The following is a 15,030-nucleotide window of genomic DNA, read 5'->3' on the forward strand; positions in this document are numbered from 1 at the left end:
CAGTGCTAACCACTAAGCCACCAGATGCGACAATGCTTGGTATAATTAGTAACTAGAAATTAGTCAATTTTTGTCTGAAACTTACTTGATGACTGAATTTCCACAGCTGTCTGGGATAGCGAATTGTAAAAATTCATTACCCTGTAAGTGTAGAAAATCTTCCTCACTGAATCCTAAATGGGTCAAAACATGTGATGTTGGAATGATGAAAAGAGTGTTGATGAGGGTAATATACTTTGTGGTGTCTATGAGCTTCCAAAAGACATTTAATGAAGTGCTACAAAGTTAATACCAGTGGAATAAAAGGGAGAATGGGTCCATGGGTACAAAAGTCAAACAGAGAACTGTGGACGCCAGATACCTGAAACAAAGAAAAAGAGAAATTGCTGGAGAAACTCAGCAGGTCTGGCAGAATTTGTGGGAGAGAAACCAGGCTAAGCATTTAGAGACCAGCAACCCTCCTTTAGAGTTAGCCGAATGTAAGGATGCAGGATGTGGTGGTGAAATGGTTATTTTCCAGACACAGGAATGCAAATACTGGTGTTGCCCAGGGATTGGCACTGGGGCTACTGTTTCCACAAAGATGTGTGTATATTTTAGGACACAGTTTGAAAATTTGCAGATGACACAAAGCTTGGAGGTATGGTGAGCTGTGAAGAGGATAGTGAAAGGCTGGTGGAATGAATGAACACCTGACATATTAAGTTCAGTACAGAAAAGGGTAAAGTGATTCAATTTGATCGGGAAATGAGAGTAGATTTAAAATAAAGGACGCAATGTAAATGGAGCGCCAGAACAGAGAGATCTGAAACTACGGAGGTCATGCCTGACTAATCTGTTAGAATTCTTTGAGGAGGTAATGAGCAAGTTAGACAAAGGAGAGCCAGTGGATGTGATGTGTTTGGATTTCCAGAAGGCTTTTGACAAGGTGCTGCACAGGAAGCTGTGAAATAAAATAAGAGCCCACGGTGTTAGGGACAAGGTACTGGCATGGATAGAGGATTGGCTGGCTGACAGAAGAAGGCAGAGAATGGGAAAAAAGGAATCTTTTTCAGGATGGCAGCAGGTGACTAGCAGAATTCTGCAAGGATCAGTCTTGAGACCACCACTATTCACGTTATACATTAATGATTTGGACAAAGGAACTGAGTACATTGTTGTTAAGTTTGCAAGTAATACCAAGATAGATGGAGGAACAAGTAGTATTAAGGAAATGTGGAGGTTACAGAATGACATGGTCAGATGAAGAGAAGGGGTAAAGGAGTGGCAAATGGAACACAATGTGGGAAATTCGAGGTTATGCACTTTGGTGGGAAGAATAGAATGTAGACTATTTTTTTTTAAGTGGGAAATGGCTTTGGAAACCAAAAGCAGAAAGGGACTTGAGATATCTAGTTCAGGATTCTTTTAAAGTCAACATTCAGGTTCACTTGGCAGTTGGAAGGTGAATGCAGTGTTAGTATTAATTTCAAGAGGGTTAGAAAACAAGAGCAAAGATATCCTGCCAAGGCTTTTTAAGGCACTGGTCAGACTGCATTTGGCATATTGTGAGCAATTTTGAGCCCTGCATCTTAGGAAGGATACGCTGGCGTTGCAGGGGTAGGGAATCCAGAGGAGATTTACAGGAATGATCCCGGGAATGAAGAACTTGTTATGTGAGGAACGGTTGAGGACTCTGGGTCTGCACTTAATGGAGTTGAGAAGGATGGGAGAGAGAATCTCATCGAAACTTAAAGAATACTGAGAGGCCTGGATAGAGTGGATGTGGAGAAGATGTTTCCATTAGTAGGAGAGCCTCAAGATGAAGGGATGATATTTTAGAACCGAGATGAAGAGGAATTTCTTCAGCCAGACCTTGTTGCTACAGAAGGCTGTGGAGGCCAAGTCATTGAGTGTATTTAAGACCGAAATAAGATAGGCTCTTCATTACCGAGAAGATCAGGGTTAGAATGAAAAAGCAGGAGAATAGGATTGAGAAACATATCAGCCATGATTAAATGGTGGATCAGACTCAATGGGCCTAATTCTACTCCTATATCCTATCCGATGGTCTTATACATGCACGATGAAATTGCAGGATAGATTCATTGGTTTGGCATTAACCTGCATCTTATACTCAATTCTGGATACCACACTTTTATAAGGATGTGAACATTTTAGAGAGAATGGTTCCCGAGATGAGATATGTCAGTTATGTGGATAGCCTGGAGAAGTTGGGGGAGGCAGGGAAAGAGGGTCATCTCCCTGAGATTGTTCAAAATCATGCATCAAATGCTTTGACTCAATAATCTCTTGTGAAACTAAGTAGATAGGGAGAAACTTGCCATTGGCGGAAGCACTGAGAGTCAAATAGCACTGATGTAAGGAGATTGGCAAAAGAACCTGTGGTGGTATTGAAAGATATTTTTTGACACAGCAACAGGTCAGGATCTGCCTAAGAGTGTGGTAGAGGCAGATTTAAACATGGCTTTCAAAAAGGGAATTGAATAATAATCTAAAGAGAAAAAACGTTCAGAGTTGCGAGGAAAGTGCGAGTGGGTGGAACCGGCTAAGTTGCTCTTGCAGAGGGCCAGCGCACAGACAACAGGCTGGATGCTCTCCTTCTGTAGCATATCTGTTCTGTGATTGTGGAGTATTGGTTGTGGGAGCCACCATTACAGACGCCTACAAAACTGCTGCTTATTCTGGTGCTGCTATGTAATGCCTGGGGCACGTTGCTCATGGATCCCTGTGCATGGGCTGCTCTTTACAGTAACGTGTCTTTGTTGTTTGCACTGAAACTCTGCTGGTATTAACTCTTAAATGTCGGGAACAAAACTCAGCTCTTTACTTGCAAAGGCAATGCTTGAGACTTGCAGCTTTTGATGTGGGTCTTGGGCAGAATAGCATTTCCTACCAGAAGATTTATTGTCATTATTGTGTCCTCTGTGAGTATAGGACTTGATGTCAGGACATATACCAGCAAGCAATCTGTGTGAATGATAAGCAAGCAGAAGGTATCACTGAGGTTGCAGTAACATTTCCCAACAAAAGCCAGGGTGATTTCTACAGTAATATGAAGTAAGTGAAAGATTGTCAAATGCACAAATTATGTGGTACTACATACAGTCCAATCTCTCTGCTTAAGTGACAATAGCAGCAGATAACCCAATCACCTCCATTCTGTCAGACACATGTAGTGGCTTTGTAAGTTCCCTGCCTTCAAACAGTAAAAGATTCCAGGCAAAGTTGTTGGCTGCAACTAAGGACTTATCCAAATTACTAAAGTTTGGGTAACCCAGAAAAGCTCAGAGGCCAGAAATTTCAACTCTAACATTGATCACAGGCCTGAAAATGTCATAACTCAACAGGAGTTCATGTTGATGGCTTTCTCCATGTTGCTGATATAATGCCAGTTTATGAGAGATAAGTTTACTGTTTACAGAGTGGAGTACATGATTTGATTAGGATTCCCTACATGTATGGAATCAAGAGCTGAAAATGTGTTGCTGGAAAAGCGCAGCAGGTCAGGCAGCATCCAAAGAACAGGAGATTCGACGTTTCGGGCATAAGCCCTTCTTCAGGAATGTATGGAATCAAGCCATTTCACCCAACAAGTCCACACCAGCCCTCTGAAGAGTAACCCACCCAGACCCATTCCCCTACACTATATTTACCCCTGACTAATGCACCTAACACTACGGGCAATTTAGCACGGCCAGCTCACCTGAGCTGCACATCTTTGGAGTGTGGGAGGAAACTGGCACACCCAGAGGAAACCCAAGCAGATACAGGGAAAATGTGCAAACTCCAGGGGTTAGCACTGCTGCCTCACAGTGCTAGGAACCCGGGTTCGATTCCTGCCTCGGGCAACTATGTAGATTAGATTAGGCACTGGCTAACCACTGAGCCACCGTGCTGCCCACATGATAGAGCTGAATTGATTATTGATCAATGCACCTCCCATCAACCTCCCAATCGATTGTTTCTAATTTTCAATATATAAAGAAAGTCAGGCTGATCAGACTTTAACGGACCTGGTCCTCCAAGCCATGTTGATTGTGGACTGAAGGCCTTGAATACCTATGGTACACAACCTATACAATTGTAGACCACCACCTCTCTACAGCTTTGTCTTACAGGAGTACATTGCACCAGGTATCTGCCGGTGCCGACCGAGATTAGGTGTTGCCAGGCTGTAATCACAACTGATACTTAGGATCTGCAGCATAGAAACAGGTCATTTGATGAATTGAATTAGCTTTATTGTCACATGTACTCCAATGAGTGCGGTGAGAAGTTGATAAGTCGCCACTTACAGCGCCATCTTTGATTAAAAAAAATTACCCAGCTCCAGTTTCTTGTTACAGATTCATTATAGTGTCACAATGTCACAACGCACAGCGCCGTCTTAGGTACAGAATATCTAGGTACAATGCTTAGTTACAGTCTAGAGAAATAAGGGAAAATGTTACATGACAGCAGTATAACCATAGGTCTGAAAGACAAACGTCACAGTCTCTGTCCAAGGGTTGTCCACTGCAGACCAGAGCAGGGACCTTCAGTCAGAGGGGACCTCTGATTGCTTGCTGCTGCCATGTTCCCACACTGGGCCCCTGGTCACTGGCGTCCCTGCTCCTGGTTGCTGACCACCATCGCCCCTCTTCAGAGGCCAGGAGAAGGGAGGAAAGAGGGAGGAAAAGAATGGGTCGAGCAAAGGATTCCAGCTGGAGCATCCGACTTTGTTGCCAGCTTACTGGAAGATCTTGTTGAGGGAATGGGGCATGATTACTCTGTGCCAGTGTTGTAGTCCACACCAGTGTCCTGTCACTCTAGTTCCCTCGTCCCAGTCTGCTTACATATCACTCATGTTCCCTTCTCCCTCATGTATATATCAAGCTGCCAATTAAACGACTATAAGAAAATGTTTTAACAGGTTAGGTCTCTCTTTCGAACTGATGGAAGGATTTTGATAGGGCAGGTGTGGGGAAGAATTTTTTCTCATATGGGATGGGTCTATAAATATAAAGCAATCGCTAATAACCCCAAAAGGGAATTCAAGAGAAAGCCAGAGAATGAATAGAATGTGAAACTTGCTATCACAAGGAATAGTTGAGGTGAATCACATCAAGGCATTTAAAGAGAAATTGATTAAGCAGATAAGGACACACAAAGTAAACAATTATGAAAGTTAGGTGGGGTAAGGTATCATGGGAGGAGTTGTTATGGAGCATAATGCCATGATTAGACCAGCACAAACAAATGGTGTATGTGCGCACGTGCACTATATGCATTCCTTGTATATGTGTCAAAGCTATAAGTTCCATATTCTCTCTAGCCTGAGTCTGAACCTGCCTCCACCACTGTCTCCACTCATCTGCTGTTTGAAACCCTCATCTATGTCTTTGTTTCTTGATACTCAATTATCTCAGTGGCTACTTGATCTCCCACATGCATCCAAAACTCTGCTGTCCATGCCTTAGCTCATACCATATCTTGTTCGGCCATTAGCCCAGCGCTTACCGACCTAGCAGCATCTATTTAAAAATTCTCTTCCTTATGTTCAGGTTCCTCCATGCCCTGGAGTTTCCCTGTCCACGAACAAAAGAAATCCCAAAACATTGATTCCAATCCTTTGTTTAATTAGCTGTTCTTTGATGGGAATGCTCCTGTTGGCCTCATGACCACTCACGGGGGTGCAAAATCAACCCGTATCACACTGCTGTTCTCTGTCAAGTGGAAAATGCATGTGCATAGCGCATGGCTGTGATACCCTCTGAGCCTGTCTGAGCTCATTTATGCAGATCAACTGCTGTGGGACTCATGGTGAAACAATGTGCCAGTGAGAAGACTTGTTTTTATAAAGCATTTTTCATAATCTCAGGAAATTTCGAATCACTTTACAGCCAGTTGTGTCTTGTTGAAGAATATTCACCGCAGTATATAGGACAGACAGCCAATTTGCACATTCCAAGCTTCCACAAAATGTAAATTTAAAAAAATCTTGCATGGGGCATGAGTGTCTCTGACATAGCTACTTTACCCATTCCTAATTCCCAGACTCACTGGCTCGGTCAGCCATTTTGGAGAGCAGGTAACAGTCAGGTGTTTGCTATGGGTCTGGAGTCACACACAGACCAGACTGGGTTAGGATGGAAAATTTTGTTTCCTTAAGAGATTTAATGCACTAAGTAGATTTTAAAACAATCATTGCTGAGACTCCCTCTGTGTTCTAGATTTACTAATGTAATTCGGATTCCATGGTGCCAAGCTGCTATGGTTTGGTTCCATGTCCCCAGAGCAATATCCTGCATCTTTGGATGGCTGGTCCAATGACATTGCCTCCCTTAATCTGGCAATGATCAGATCATCTTTTAGTTGGTGTCAAGGGCTGACAATATTGACCCAGATATTGAAGAGAACTCCTCTGCTCTGAGTGCTGTGGAACTTTTTTACATGTCCATATGTGAGAAAAAAATTAGACTATCGTGTAACATCTTGTCTGAAAGACTACTCCTCTGACAATGCCATGCTCTTTCAGTCGTGCACTAAAATGTTAGTTTATACCATCAAATCACTTCGATTGACATCACAACCTTCTGATTGAGAGATGAGGGTGCTGCTGCTGATAATAGGCAGAAGGAGATTTTAGCAAAGAAAAAGTGGCTGGTGTGTATTCTTATGTCATTTACTGCAATTACAGAAAGTGGTCTCTGTTTGTAATCTCTATGTTTGTGTAGTAGAGCTTTGTAATGAGCCCACATTGCTGGTAAGTGCATTTAATAGATGTAATTTTATACTTGGAGCTTTTTTCTGATTTGCAGACAATATAATGTACCGCAAAGTGCTTTGTTTTAAGTTTTTTTGTCTGAGAGCAATGCCACGGGAAATGAATTATAATTGATGTAATTTTATACCAAAGCGCTCTTGGGTAAAGATCCCAAACTTGAAGCAAATTGCTCTCTAATCTGCTGAAGAATGCAAACTGTAGTTTGAGCTGTACCAAGATATTACTTCACATTGTGGAACAGAACATCACACAGAGACATGGAGGCATATGAAAAGAGAAAATGCAAATGCTGCAAATCTGAACTAAAAACAGATCCTGCTGAAAAATAAACAGGAGACTGTTGACATTTCAAAGGGAGCATTTGGTAAAGAACAGGGCTCTGGATTACTGACCCATTTAGCATCAAAACTACTGCACGTTAATGTCGTGATTATGTTACTGAACTAATAATCTCGTGAACATGAGTTCAAATCCCGCTTCGTTTGCAGTTTGGGAAAGGGAATAGTTTGAAAACTCTTCATGTGAACAAGAGCTACCAAGTAAAAGTGATTCACTGCTGCCATTCAGGGAAGGAAGGGCTGTATTTACTTGGTTTGGCCTGTAGGTTACTCAAGTCCCAAATCAAGCTTGTTGGCTCTTAGTTTCTCTTTGGAGCTGGCTCTTCATACCATACTCCTGCATCACTCCGAAGAAGCTTCATTACCAGTTACTCAAAACCAGCCTTACCAGTCATTCCCACAGGTCACTGATGAATTATACATTTTTGTGAAGTATGAAATTAGGCTGGCACAGTGGCTTCGTGGTCAGCGCTGCTGCCTCACAGCGCCAAAGACCAGGGTTCGATTCCACCTTCTGACCACACACTGTGTGAAGTTTGTATGTTCTCCCCATGTATGCATGAGTTTCTTGCCACAATCCAAAGGTGTGCAGGTTAAGTGGACTGGCCATGCTAAATTGCCCATGCTGTTCCAGGGAGGTGCAGGCTAGGTGGACTAGCAGCAGGAAATGCAAGGGTTACAGGGAGAGGGTAGTGGTTAGGTCTGGTTGGAATGTTCTTCAGAGGGTCACTGTGGACTCAGAGGGCCAAATAGCCAGCTTCCACACTGTAGGGTTTCTGTGATTCTGTAACAATAAATCAGAAGAGAGGACATTAGTATGATACTGTCTCTGTGTGCACATGAACAAACAAAAGCATGACCATTTTTCTGTGTACCCAAATTCACGTGAACATGTGTAGTCATCCTCCAGCTTTTTATTGTATACGCCTCTACCTATAGAAATGCATTTAACTTGTGCCTGCTTGTCCTGTGTCTACATGCACTTAGTTATATCCATTTCTTTTTAAATGATTTTTCTTTCCTGTCCTGAAGGTGTTTGACCCTTGATGTGATATGTTTCTCCTGCTCCCTCATTCAGGTGGCCTTTGTTTTGTAATAGTGAGTTCTGACCATAGGATGCATAGCTGACTTTATTTGTACTTTTACTTGATGGACATAGTCAACTATGAACTCTGATCTACAGTGGCTTGTGATCAAGCAGTGTTGGATTTTATAGTTCTCATTTTTGTTTTCAAAACCCTCCATGACTTTGGCAATCCCTGCCTCTAGGCCGCAACACCCTGAAATGTTTATGTTCCTCTAATTAAACATCTCTAATTTTAATCGCTCAACTTTTAGTGGCTATGTCTTTCTTCAATTTCCTAAGCCCTCAAGTAATTTCCTTATATCTCTCTCCCTCTCTGCATAATTTTCCTCCTTTAGGATACTCCTTAAAACTTACCTCATTGACGAAGCTTTTGGTCTGCTAATCTGATATTTGCTTGTGGGGGTCATCATCATTTTCATTTCAGAATACTCGTATGAAGTTTCTTTGAATGTTTTACTTGATTAGAGTTGTAATGTAAATATGCGTTGTAGTGTAAAAGCTCCCTTAACAAAAGAAGGTGCAATACTTTCAATTACTCATTCTTCTCCCTCCCACATCCTGAGTGAAACCTTGTATCTCACCTCTGGATATGTTCTGATTGCTGCGATGAAAAATCACCGTGTTCAAAAGCAGCTTCTAAGTGTTCTCACAAAGTGCAGGAACATAATCAGCCACATTGGAGGAAATGAAATATTTCCTTTTTAAGATTGGTTCAGGAAAAACAACTTTGGTTTAGTGCTTAGGTTTTTAAAAGATGTTTGTAATTAGATATAGCCCAGCAAGAAAGTTATGACATCTAAAGATCCAAATGTATTTCTTGGAATGACTCAGAGTTTTTTTGTCCATGTCATCTTGTTTGATAGTTCAATAATTCCACTGTGTAACATTTTACCAAATTACACCATATAAATGCAAGTTGTAATCTCTGCATCACATGTATCATGCTGGGTCTGACCCTAATTGAACATTTGCCACCACTGATTTACCACAAATTTTCAAACAATACATAAATTCACTGAGACTCCTTGAATGGTGCCTTCCAAACACTTGGGCAACCGGGAACTTGTAGGTGATGGTGTTCCCATGTACCTGCTGCTCTTGTCTTTCTAGATGGAAGTGTTTGAGGGTTTGGAAGGTGCTGTTTAAGGATCTTGGGTGAATTTCTGCAGTGCATCTTCTAGATAGTACACACCGCTGCTACTGAACATCATAGATGGAGGGAATGGATGCATATGGATGTAGAGCCAATCAAGTGGAGTGTTTTGTCCTGGATGGTGGCAAGCTTCTTGAGCTGCTCCCATCCAGGCAGGTGGGGAGTATTCCATCACACTCCTGATTTGTGCCTTGAAATATTGAACAGGCTTTGGGGACTCAGGAGGTGAATTACTTGCCTAGGCATGACCTACGCTTGTTGCCAGCTCTGATCTCCAGCATCTGCAGTCCTCACTTTCTCCTAGTTGTTTTTGTGATGAGTCAAGTTGAGTTTCTAGACAGCGGTAACCCCACGGATGTTGACAGTGGGGATTCGGTGATGGTAACACCATTGAATGTCAGAGAGTGTCTGTTAGATAGTCTCTTATTGGTGATGGCCATAGCCTGGCATCTGCCTGGTGCTAATTTTACTTGCTACTTGTCAGCCCAAGCTTGGATATTGTCCAGATCTTGTTGCGTTTTTCTTGTCTAATGCCTGTAGGATCTTTTTGGTGACCATTGGTGATGAGTATTTGTCTTTACGCACGTGTGTTGTCCATACTTGTGTCGCATTCAATAACATATCATTCTGTTTAGTGAGGCAGTACTTACAGGGTTGGCGATTATAGTAGGAGGTTCAATCACATGGTCATCTGTCCACACCCTTCTCACCCTTGTGTGCCTGACATGGCCAAAGCCCCTTAGCCCATTAGAAACCAAATAACTCTTGATTGGTGGCAAACAGCCTTTAGTCATGAAGTCATACAGCACGGAAACAACCTTCGGTCCAACCAGTCCATGGGGACCATAATCCCAAACTAAACTAATCCCACCTGCCTGCACTTGGCCCATATCCCTCCAAATATTTCTTATTCATGTACTTCGCCAAATGTCTTTTAAATGTTGTAATTGTACCGGCATCCACCACTTCCTCTGGCAGTTCATCCCACATGCGAACCACGCTAAGTTACTCCTCGTGCCTTTTCTAAGTCTTTCCCCTCTCACCGTAAAAATATGCCCTGTGGACTTGAAATCTCCCAACCTAGGGAAAAGTGACCTGCTGTTCACCTTATGAGTACCCCTTGTGATTTTATAAACCTCTGGAAGGTCACCCCTCAAATGCTTACGCTCAAGGGAAAAGAAGTCCCAGCCTATCCAGTCTCTCCTTCTAACTCAAACCAAACATTCAGGCTATTTCTTCTTGGTGGCTCAGGGACATTAAATTTTAATTTCTGGAGACTACAGGATAATCTATGATGGATTGATGGACCTAAACAACAGCAATGGAGTGGGTAACCTTTATCTAAAAGATAAATGATGAGTCATAAGGTTTATTCATGGCAGAGAGTGAAGCTGTTCATCCTGTTGAGCTGGGCTAAGACCTCAGAAGAATCATTACCTTGCTGCATCCCTATACATCTGCAAGTTTATTTTCTTCAGGCACCCATCCGTTTTCATTTTGAAATCATCAATTGTCTCTGCTTCCACCCGTCTCTCAGACAGCATATTTCAGATCATTACTGTTCACTGCTTAAAACATGGATCTTCCTCACTCTCTCTCTCCAACTCTTACCCAAAACCTTTACTCTATGTCTCTGAACGCTGTACTGTAAGGCAATGAGAAAAGCCTTTCCTTATCTACCTTATCCAAAACTGTATTAATCCTGTAAACCTTAAACAAAATCCCTTCAATTTATTTTGCATTAATGAAAACAGTTCCAGATTCTGTGAGCTAATCTTGTTTCTAATATCCCCTACCTTCAAAACCATTCTGGTAAATCTCCTTTGTGCTCTTACAAGGTCTCTCATGTCCTTTCTGAAGTGTGGTGCCCTGAACTATTGGCAGTACTGTAACTGAGGGCTGATCAGGGGCGGCACGGTGGCACAGTGGTTAGCACTGCTGCCTCACAGCGCCAGGGACCTGGGTTCAATTCCCGCCTCAGGCGACTGACTGTGTGGAGTTTGCACGTTCTCCCCGTGTCTGCGTGGGTTTCCTCCGGGTGCTCCGGTTTCCTCCCACAGTCCAAAGATGTGCGGGTCAGGTGAATTGGCCATGCTAAGTCCTACATGGCCCAACTGAACACACTCTCAATATGTTCAAAGATGCATGCACATGCACTTTTGTTTTAAACAAAAATATGCATTATTCATAAATAATCAATAAATAAAAACAAGGACAAAACAGTTCTGTGCTGACTTTGCAAAAGATATCGTGGATTACTATTCTGTGTTAGAGCTTCAATTCAGTTGTAACAAAAGCATTTTCTAAACATGAAAGGGATCCGTTTGCATTCCTATTAATGCTGCGAGAGTATCTTCAAACTCAGTGGACCTTGTTTTGCTTTGTCCAAAAGACCTTAGACAGTGGTCTTCCCCTGCAGCGCCTTAGTAGCAACTGTCCCTAACCTTTAGTGCATTGGTCAGCATGTAATTCTGGACATGGAAAGTATCCATCTACAACACTCGGGTCAAGCTCAATGTTTTACACTGGAAGACCAACAAGATCAGGCAGAGAAAAGTGTGCCTTCCTCTGAGTTGATGCTCCTTCTGGCACTGTCAGTGTTTGCCTCGGTATGCGTCCCGGGGAACATAAAGCACAGAGTCCTACGTCGGAGAATGGCTAGGGACAAACCTCGACAAAACCCACTGCATCTCTTCCCAGCCCTCCTTTGCAAAAGCACATTCCAGAAGGGGGTGTGTGACCATCTCTTCTCCCCACTTCGAGGGCAGTGTGTGGTGGTGGAGTGTGTCCTGGCATACATGAAGGATCTGACAGGCACGGCCCTTCTCACCACCAGCCAAACTCTGGGTAGTACTGGTTGTAAAGTTCTGGCGAAGAGGCATTCTGCCAAATGACTTTGACAGTCTGCTCAGGGAGCCACACGACAAGATTCATCCTCTCCCTCTCCCGCAGGGTCTCGAGGATACCATGTGCTGACCATTACCTGATGGACGTGCACCCAAATTGCTCAGTTCCTGCACACTCTTTCGAACAGTGCCATTAAGTCTGTATTGCCACTTCCTATCCCTTCTTTTCAAAGTACATCAGCTTCACACATATGGATAGGATTGGTTAACAGGAAGATAAATATAGTGCATTGACAGTCATCAGTAGCTGGAGGAAACTTGGCTGTGATGTTGTGTTTCCATCTCTCCACTTATAAACATTAATTTCCCTAACAGGAAATTGATGCAGGGTATGCGACTGAAACATCCAGAACTCTCTTCTCAAAGGGCAGAGATGCAAGTGAAACCTTCAAAACCAAGTTCAAAGATATAGTTGCGTAAAATTATTGTGGCATTTGGAGCAAAAGTAAGAGATGGAGTTGCGGAACAGGTCAACCAGGATTTGATTGAATCAACTTGAGGGGCTGAATGGCCTCCTCCTGTTCCTTATGTACTTAACATCTGGTAGGATAAGAACATTCAACTTTGTTTCCTTATCATCAGAGTATGTCCTGCAAAGTCTGTAGTCTTGCCTGAGATCGCAAATAGTTGCTTCAAACCTTAATCTTGCAGTCAGTGGATCATTGAAATGTAGCATTTTATATAACAGAATGAGGTCATTTGGCTCAATGTACCTTGTTCCAGCTGTTTGCTGCCTGTTTTTTCTCCACAATTACCTCCTCTCCTTCATGTACTTATCCATTTTTCCCTCAGAGAGGCAACAGTCCCTGTCTCAGTAGGGTTTGGGGAGTGCACGTAATGTGGAACTTTGTTGTTATCTGCATGAACCTTTCTCTCAGCTATTGGTCTGCACATATCATTATTCTGTCTAGCTCACTGCATAATTTGCAACTATTTCCTCTGGCTTCATTGCCTCATCCCAGTTGCAAATTTGACCACTTTGTGTTAAATTTCAAAGTTGAGGTCATTTATGTAAATGAAAGTGAATGACCTCTGGAGAATTCAACTCAGTACTTTCTTTCCCCACAGTCCCTGCCTGCACAACAGTGACATGTTGTGTTGACAGCCCTATGGCACGATGTTACTAACATCCCAAATGATATTTGACAAAGTCGAAGGTCAACTAAAATTAAACAAACTAAAACTGAGAATTCAGTATAAGCCCTGGAATCAAAGAGGTTTTGGTTCAAGATTTGGATCGTATGAGGAAAGGCTGAGGCACTTGGGGCTGTTCTCATTGGAGAAAAGAAGGTTTAGGGGAGATTTGATAGAGGTGTACAAGATGATTAGGGGTTTAGATAGGGTTGACAGTGAGAACCTTTTCCCGCTAATGGAGTCAGCTGTTACTAGGGGACACAGCTTTAAATTAAGGGGTGGTAGGTATAGGACAGATGTTAGGGGGAGATTCTTTACTCAGCGGGTTGTGAGTTCATGGAATGCCCTGCCAGTAGCAGTGGTGGACTCTCCCTCTTTATGGTCATTTAAGCAGGCTTTGGATAAGCATATGGAGGTTATTGGGCTAGTGTAGGTTAGGTAGGCTTCGGTCGGCGCAACATCGAGGGCCGAAGGGCCTGTACTGTGCTGTATTTTTCTATGTTCTATTAGAAAGCAGCTAGGTGCACAATATGTCACAGACTACATTATATCAAAGATAAGAGTGCATGTATTATTCTTTTCTAGAGCAGGAAAGGCGTAAAATGATCTAACAGAGGTCCTTAAAGCTAAAATTTGGTTGAAGGAAGTAGTTGTCCTATGGATTGTAGGTAGTAAATGATTTTGTCCTGCCATTGTTGCTGTGCTTTTAGGTAAAAGAGCCTTAAATTTGGGAATTATCTCCCTAAACCTCTCCACCTTTCACTTTTCCTTTAAAACATACTGTAAAACCTATTTCCTTGACCAAATATATAGTCTCCTGGCCTAATGTTGTCTCACTTGGCTCAGTGTCAAATTTTACTTATTAATCGCTCTTGTAAAACACTGGAGAATATTTTATAATGTTCAAGGTACTACACGAATGCACCTTATTGATTTGAATGAAGAGGATTAGAGGCTGGGTTAGTTATCATGTGTTGAACTGGGGGTCACCATGGCATGTGTTAGGCCATGGATGTCGGATTTGTTTAGTGACATACCACAGGCTCTGCAAACACTCCTTATTTCTCTGGAGTAACAGGCTACCAAAGCAATTCTCAAGGAAAATAAATCTGGCCAGTTAAGACCATCAATCAGAATAAACCTGTTTTCACTTGCTACGAAACAGAAGAAAGTACTGGGAGGAGACAAGTCAGCCAGTCTGAGGCATATGTGGGGAGAGAAAGGTTGAATGTTTCAAGCCATCTTTTCACACTACTTCAGCATTTTCTGTGTTTATTTTCAGATTCAATAAATTGAATGGGTTAACTCAGAAGTTAGTCAGTTCTTGTTAACTGCAGCTTGGTTGGTCACATTCTCAGTTCTGAGTCAGGATGTCGACTCAGATTTCAGCCTTGAGGCTTGAGCATGAAAATCAAGGCTGACGCTTTAGGACCGTACTCCGGGAATGCTGGAGGTGCTGCCTCAAACTAAAGCCCCCTCTTTTCTCTCATGTGCTGAAAAGATCCCATTGTACTGTTGTTACCGATGAGGGGCCTGAGCAATACTTATCCCTCATTTGGCATCAAATTAGCTGGTTATTATCATAATGCTGTTAGCGCAAGCTTGCTACATGCAAATTTCTTGCCACGTTTCCTAAATTACAT

At 42.5% G+C, this 15,030-nt stretch overlaps 1 protein-coding gene across 8 annotated transcripts in view; it reads left to right on the forward strand.

Annotated features, from left to right (window-relative positions):
- The window catches only part of rad51b (RAD51 paralog B), a 582,669-nt gene that overhangs the window by 381,187 nt on the left and 186,452 nt on the right, over positions 1 to 15,030 (forward strand). The gene's annotated exons all lie outside the window — the stretch shown is intronic.

This window comes from Hemiscyllium ocellatum, chromosome 8 (genome assembly GCF_020745735.1).
Source record: "Hemiscyllium ocellatum isolate sHemOce1 chromosome 8, sHemOce1.pat.X.cur, whole genome shotgun sequence".
NCBI lineage: Eukaryota > Metazoa > Chordata > Chondrichthyes > Orectolobiformes > Hemiscylliidae > Hemiscyllium > Hemiscyllium ocellatum.